This window comes from Arvicanthis niloticus, chromosome 6, assembly GCF_011762505.2.
Source record: "Arvicanthis niloticus isolate mArvNil1 chromosome 6, mArvNil1.pat.X, whole genome shotgun sequence".
Lineage (NCBI taxonomy): Eukaryota > Metazoa > Chordata > Mammalia > Rodentia > Muridae > Arvicanthis > Arvicanthis niloticus.
The window spans coordinates 49,750,031-49,757,662 of NC_047663.1; the positions used below are offsets into that span (position 1 = coordinate 49,750,031).

The 7,632-nt window shown below is 43.8% G+C and overlaps 1 pseudogene; it reads left to right on the plus strand.

Moving 5' to 3' along the window:
* The first annotated feature begins 6,935 nt into the window (after positions 1 to 6,935).
* Positions 6,936 to 7,425, plus strand: LOC117710278 (protein C3orf33 homolog pseudogene; annotated as a pseudogene).
* Positions 7,426 to 7,632: the final 207 nt, after the last annotated feature.

Genomic DNA, 7,632 nt, shown 5'->3' on the forward strand with positions numbered 1-7,632 from the left:
GTAAAGGAAGGAGGGAAGAAGAAAGTGTTGTGTTTAGGCTGCTTGGCTTCAATCTTGCTGGCAAGTTCATCTACTCTGTTGCTGCCTCTGATACAGTACTTTGCTGATAATAGAACCAGCATCTTTGAGCTTCTAAAATAGACTAATGGCTAGCAGTTGTTCAGGAATCCTGCAGGCTTCTCAGCTCTAGACTAGGACAACAGAGACATCCAGCCTCTTGGGCTAAGCATCTACGGGATTCTTGCCCTGTGCACCGTGAGATATACATTGTTGGATCCTCTTTTAATAAAAGCAGTAAGCATGTTCATGTGCGTGTGTGAGTGTGTGCCTGTGTGTGTGTGTAACTGTGGTTCTGGGAATCAAACCAGTACTTTGTGATTGCTAGAAAAGCACTCTACCACTGAGCTACAAGCCCCAACCCTCCCCCCTGCCGAACCCTTTTCTGTATTTGTTAGAACTGCATTGCATGGTGCTCTGGCTCCCTTCATTTTTCATCCGTGTAGGATGCAAGGCACACTGATCTTTGCAGGAGCATCCTCTGGGCCTCCAGAGAAGACTAAGCTGCCAACATTTCGTGGAGTAATTAAATGACAAATACCTGCGGGCTCTCAACTGGAAAGCTTGTAGCAGCACAGCCTTTCCATATTCATAGGACTTAATCAAATCTGAAAGCACAGACGCCCTTCTCAGCCTTTGTACTAAGGGTCTTAACTAACAAGTGGGGAAACTGAGGCTCACAGTGTCAGACCTGTGAGTCTTTCAAGGACATATTGGGCTTGTGCAGGGCAGGGTGTGTATCAGTGTTTCTTTTCTCCTGTTTCCATGAACAGAGGACACATCTGTACCTCCCTGTGGCGGGACAGAGTCAGCAGCACTTCCACCTTCTCTCCAACCCCTTCCTATTCTGAGAAGAGGAAACATCAGGCTGGGGCATTAGTGCAAAGAAGCACTGCTGGGCAGACACTGTCCAGCTTGCCAGACATCCCAGCTTCTTCACATGCGGTAGGCTCAGGGTCAGGACATCTTCATGCATGCCAAGGAGGTCCAGATTCCCCAAGCTCACTGAGAGGAGATAAAGGAGGGAAGGGAACTTTGATGGTATAGTCAGGCCTCAGCCTAGGGTGAGTTCTCACTGTCTCTATTGGAGATGAAGTTGCTACTGTTGTGTTGATCTTACAGGGCTTCCTGTATGTGTTGTCAGAGTTAAATGCAAAGAACACTTTTGTGCTGGGGAAAAGCATCTGTGGACTGGGGTCAGCCTGATTCTTGCTGCCCGCACAGACCAATTAGTTAGAGATGATGGAAGAACTGGGGAAGAGGAGTTGTCAGGGGAGAGTTGTCTTAGTTTCTTATCTGAAGGACCAGATGGATGGGGGAGGTTGCTTTAAACAAAGATCATGGGAGTCAGGGAGAGGAAGGGTTAAGGATAGTGTTGTCTGAAGGGGCTGCAGAGCATCCTTGGGAGGAGTCCAGGAGAAAGGTGGAGACATAACCACATGAAGGTCCTAGGAGAAGCCTGGCCTGGTAGGAAGCATTGAGGCATGTGGGTGTGAAAATACACACACACACACACACACACACACACACACACACACACACATATATATATGAAGCAGGGGACAAAGAGAGATGGGGTAGACAGACAGACAGACAGACACACACGGAGACAGAGACAGAGGGAGAGAGACAGAAACAGTGACAGAGAGAGACAGAGAGAGCGAGACAGAGAAAGACAGAGACAGAGGGACAGAGGGAGAGGCTAAGAGGCAGAGAGTCCGAAGACTGGAGTGCAAATTCACAGCAGGCTACACAGAGACTTTAAAGCAGAGTGATGGGTGGAGAACTAAGAGCTAGGAAGCTGAAGGGTGAGGAGATGAGGACCAGTGGCTTTGGAGCCAGGCGTGTGCAGTGTCTGCAGCACTAAGAGTGAAGCCCATAGGCCAACAATCACTGTCTCCTGGGAAATTCTTCCACCCTGCTTCAGCCCACTGCTTCAGAGGCCCAGCTATCTCTGGCTGAACAAACACTTAAGTTTACGATTCCATGGTGTCAGAGAGAGTCTTCGTACACATTCCTTAGATCTATTAGCATTAGATGAGTTTTAATGCTACGCTAAACATCATTTTTAAACTGATACTTCTAGTTGCTTATTGCTAGTATGTGTAAATGAGCTGATTTAAACTGATCTTTAATGCAGCAGCCTGGCCAAATTCCCTCGAGAATTCTAATAATCACATGATAGATTTGTTCCTTTGGATTTTCTGTGTGACTCATGAATGAAATAGGAGGATGACTGAGAAGAGGCCTTGGATTTGGAAATCAGCTCTCTTGGTAGACTTAGTGAAAGCTGGGTCATTGGAAAACAGGGAGCCCTGAGTTAGACTACAAAGCATTGGGCTAAAGGTTCTGTGTTTTCAAGAGAAATCTCTGCATATGGACTGGATTACAGACAAGCCAGAATCTCTTTTTTATCCCATTAGGACTGCCATACTTTCACAGGGAGCCAAAACCAGAAGTTGGCCTTGTTGATTGACATTTTCCAAGCTAGTAGAAGGACATCGTTTCTCAGATGTGGGCAGGATATTATTCTGGCTACTGTAGCCAATGATTCTGCGTTCCAGAAACATGAAACCTTCAATCCTCAGGTCCAGACAAGCCAGCATGGCTGAGCCCCTTATCTGTGACTTGGGTGACACATGACATGTGTGACTTGGGTGACACATGACACGTCCACAGAGATGTTCTGGATGATGTTCCCTCTTGACTCACGGGGCAAATCCTTAGATATAGTTTCCATCTTGTGCCAAAACATAATCACTTTCAATGCAATGATCACAAGCAAAAAAAGGTATTCCAGGAATAACCTAGAAGTGTCTCTGATTTTCAGTTTAAAACATGAAATTATTTGAAAAAAGCCAAAAAATTATAACGAGTAAGAGACTGGGCTACCTGGCGTGGATATTCCCTGATGTGTTCAGTACTTCCTGGAAGGGTCTTTAGATCTGAATTGAGTCTCTTGGAGAGACATCTCTGTGTGTGAAGATGATGGCTGGGATATTAGAGGTGACCCAAAGTACCATCAGTGACAGCAGGTTCTGATTCAATAGCCAAGATAGAGATCCCATGGCCACAATATCCAGTCTCATATTGGTTAGCAATGCCCTCCCTCCTCCCTTTCTCACTGTCTCTGCGGAAGGCTGAGTCCTCAATGAAGTAATAGACCTTCAGAGTTCTCTCTCTGTCAGGCTGGGTGCTTGAGGATCCCAGTGTCCTGGTATCTGGTTCAGCAGGGATCCTGCCATGCCTCATCACTAGGTAACTGGCTTCAGGGCAGTTTTATTTGCAGTAGGGAGAAATGGATTTTAAGCTGGGCATGGTAATATAGTCCTGTTCTCAGGAGAAATAAATAGGCAGGTTTCTGAGAGTTCAAGGCCAACCTGGTCCACATAACAGGTTTCAGGTCAGTCAAAACTTCATAGTGAGACTTGTCTTTAAAAATTCTTAAGCTTGGCCTAGAGAGGTGGTTCAGTAGTTAAGAACACTGACTGCTTTTCCAGAGGTGCTGAGTTCAATTCCCAGCAACCAGATGGTGGCTCACAACCATCTGTAATGGGATCTGGTGCCCTCTTCTGGTGTGTCTGAAGATAGCTACAGTGTACTCATATACATAAAATAAATAATTCTTTTAAAAAATTCTTGAGTTTTAACTTTTCTGAATCTGAGCTTCTTTGTACCAAATCTCTCAAAATAAGCCTACAAAACCCACAAGTTTGCAGCCAACAGAGTCATAACAGAGGCAAGGATTCTGAGTGCCAGACCATGGGATGCAGGATGTTAGAGGACAAGCTGTTCACACGTTCTCCACCATCATCCCACAGACACCTGCCAGTTACAAAAGATTTGAACTCAGGGTCCTGTCTTCTTAAAGTCTTAAAGAGGACCTGACTGTTTAATCCTGGGAAGGTAATGATCCACTTTTGCTAAGGTTTCAGGGTGAAGGAATCCAGTGCTGAGCCAGATCTGCATGATGCACAAAAGTCACACACTCTGGGACATCCTTGGAACATCCCTCTATGCCGACACAGATTTTACAGTCTGTCTCGTGGCACATTAAGGGTGCTGCTGCTGAGGCAGGGAGAGCCTTGGTCTCCTGGGCTGAGGACAGAGTGGAATCCACTAGGCCTTGTGAAATAGTAGCTGATGCCAGGACCCAGCTCTTTCTTTCTATTTCCCCAACTCCTTCACCTTCTCTTTTTCCTCCTCTATCCTCTCAAACTCTCATGCCTCAGGTCAAAGTTCAAAGTCACAGAAATGCATTAAGTCAGTTATAGGTCCTACATGCTGAGCCTATGGTACTGACACATGAACAGTGTTGAGGGCAGTTGGTGCATAAGATAGAGAAGACATCTTTTTTTTAAAAAAAAAAAAATTTAGGTCATGGTTTTGGGCCAGAGGTCAGGCAGGCTTTACAGCTTTCAAAGGAAGCCACAATCTCTGGATTCCAGAAACCAGAGCTAATGGGATGCAGGTTTCAGCTCCCCAAAGCCAAAATGCTTTCTCCTTTCTGACTTTCAATTTCTTTCATGGCTAAATGGAAACTGTGGTACCTCCATCTTAGAAAGTTTTTGTAAAGGTGGATGTTATGCTTTCTGGCTCTGGAAGATGATGGACTAAGTTATTACAGAATCCTCCTCTATTATAAATACCTAAATGCAAAATAATTGATTAAAACATAGAACTCAGTACCAAAAAGAAAATTCTCATAAACAAAGGCATTAAGAGTGTGAGTTGAGAAACATGGCGGTCACAATTACATCACTAACCCAAGCTCTGCCATGGCAACATTGTTTCATTCTTGCTCTTGCTTAAGTAAAGGTCTTAATGTTAATCTGGAACTTGCTACATAGACTATTGGCTTTAACTCACAGGTCCACCTGCCTCTGCTTCCTGAGAACTGGGATTAAAGGTGTGCACAACCATGCCCAGCTACAGCAGTGTATTTCAAGAGTCCCACATTGGATGCAGCCCAAACATTCACCTTAGACAGAACAAATAGAGATAAATTAGAATGATAGAGCATTGCAGACAATGACAAAAAAAGAAGCTAGTTATACCAATAACGTGGATGAAGTTTAAGTAAAGAAGACAGTGGAGCATTTGTGTTCTCTGAGTTTGTCCTTAGATTAAAATAGAGATGAAGACAGAAACTCTGAAATTGGGCAGCTGATGTATGACTCTGTGCATTTGTCACAACCCATGGAAATTTATGCCGCGAAGAGTGAACTTTAATATATACAAGGCTTTTTTCTTTTTTCCTTAGAAAAAATAAACTAGGATGCCAAAACACAATGTTATCTGTAACAAATAAATCTGTTAGAAATGCATTGTGTGACGAAACTGAAGCATTGCCGGGTGATGAGAGCTGACCTGAGAACTGCTGGAAAATGATGTGACACTAAAGCCAAAATGACTTGAACTCAAGGATCCTATAACTGAGGATTGAATTGTACCCTAGGATGGACCTGTACCAGAGGATTAACCAGTACTTAAGACTGACCATACCTAGGGAAAGAACTTTAGTTGACCATTTTGCTTCTCACTGAGACATAGGTTGTCTATTCTGAAGTTACGTTACAAGCAATCTAGAGTTGAACAAATAAGTTAATAAGTGATGAGATTTTGGAAGCCAGATTTCTCCTCCATCACAGAGTTACAAACAAACAGGGTAGTGAGGCTAGGATGTATGCACTGACATTGGATTCAGGCCAGATGGTATACTAGAGACACAGATGGAGGCAGAAATAATCACAGGTCTGGATGCATGCAGGGGCTACACACAGTCACACATTTCTTAGCTGTGTCCATTGACAGTTGGGTGCTTTTGCCATAGGTTTATATAAGTCCTCTGAGTACACTTGGGGACAGGCTGGACATTCTAAGGTAGCAAGATGAGGAATACTAAGTGCATTTCATTGTTCAATGTTACCAGTGCATGCAGGGTTTATCGGGATGAGTCCTATTATAAATTGAGGAGCATCTGAACATGACATCCTGAGACAGGCAAATTGAGAGATACACAGTTGCCAAGGGGTGGCAATGTAGAGGAGGTTTTAGTAGGTATGGCACAAGGGAAACTTCTAAGGCAATGAACTGTTCTGAGTGATGAATACATGACACTTTGTATTGATTGAAACTCTTGTAACATCACAACACAAGCAGAGAATCCTAAGGTATACAGTTTTTACAAGACCATTTAGGAAGCGGAGGTGCCTACTGACTGTATCATAAATGTATGGAACGACTCCCTGAAAGAGACGAGGGGATGGCAAAGCAAGGAACCTCGGAAATAAGTCTATAAGTCAGAAGGCAACAGAAACTGTGAAAGCACTTTGTATTTGGAAAAGCTGCTTTCCATGGGGGCATGGAGCGTTAATTCTGAAACCTCTATACGTGCCTGATGAAATCAAGTACAGAAGACCAATGGGAGGAGCCAGATCTAAGGGAGGAGGCTACAGATAAATGAGAGGAAGGAATTGATAACCCACATTGTAACTAGTTAGCATTACAGGCACAGTATGCATTTGTCTTTAGCTCACCATAGATACAGAAACTTAAATATTTGGAAACATAGGTATGTGCATATACACAGGTCAGCACACACAAAGATCTCTTATTATTCTGTAAGCTCAAATAAGAAGGAACTACATTTATCTCCATTTACCCCAAGGAATACATTCCTAAGACCCCCACACTGTGGATTATCACCAAGCTCTGTGTACAGACTAGGACTCTTTAAATACAAACCTACCATGCTCTATACACACAACAGGCCTCCTATTGTGGATCACAATATAAGCTCGTGGCTATTCCTGCCAGCTGTGACTTTGTTCCACTATCATGAACTCTAACCCTCTGAAACCATATCAAAATTATTTACAACCTTTTCTGATATTCCAGTAGAATTTGTAAGAAAGTTAAAGCTACATGGATGATCACGCCAGAGAGTGGTCTAGTAATAGGACACATTCCTGTTACTTTCCCTACTATAGAGTGACGGAAAGGGGAGCCAAGTGTTTTGCTGGTTAAACTGGGTGGAGTAGAACTTAGGAAGCTGATAAGGTCCGGTTACAGGAAGAGCTGACACTGTGGTCCCAGCTTCTCAGGCAGGAGAATGCAATCTCATTACCTTCTAGCAAACAAGGGTGGGGCATTTCCATGTGTGTTTGAATGAGGCACAACTGTTTATGTTAAGGGAGCAAATTATGACTCTGAAACTCATTGGAAAATTCACAGATGCTTACTTAAAACTGAACTGACAGCCTTAAAGGAAGGAGAAGGGATATGGATGGAAGACTCTGGGGGAGAAAAAGGTATTTGGGAAAATTCAAAGATTCCTGGCAAGAGAGATGGAAAAAGAGCAATTAGGTGGAACTCGGGGAAGTCTGAGGAAGAAGAGATGAAGGACTATAGGAGCCAGAGGGGTCAAGGACACAACACAGAAACCCACAGAATCAATCAACCTGGGCTCACAGGGCTCACGGAGACTGAACTGACAATCAGGGAGTCTGCGTGGAATTGACCAAGGCCCTCTGCATATATGTTACAGTTGTGTGTTGGTCTTCTTTGGAGACT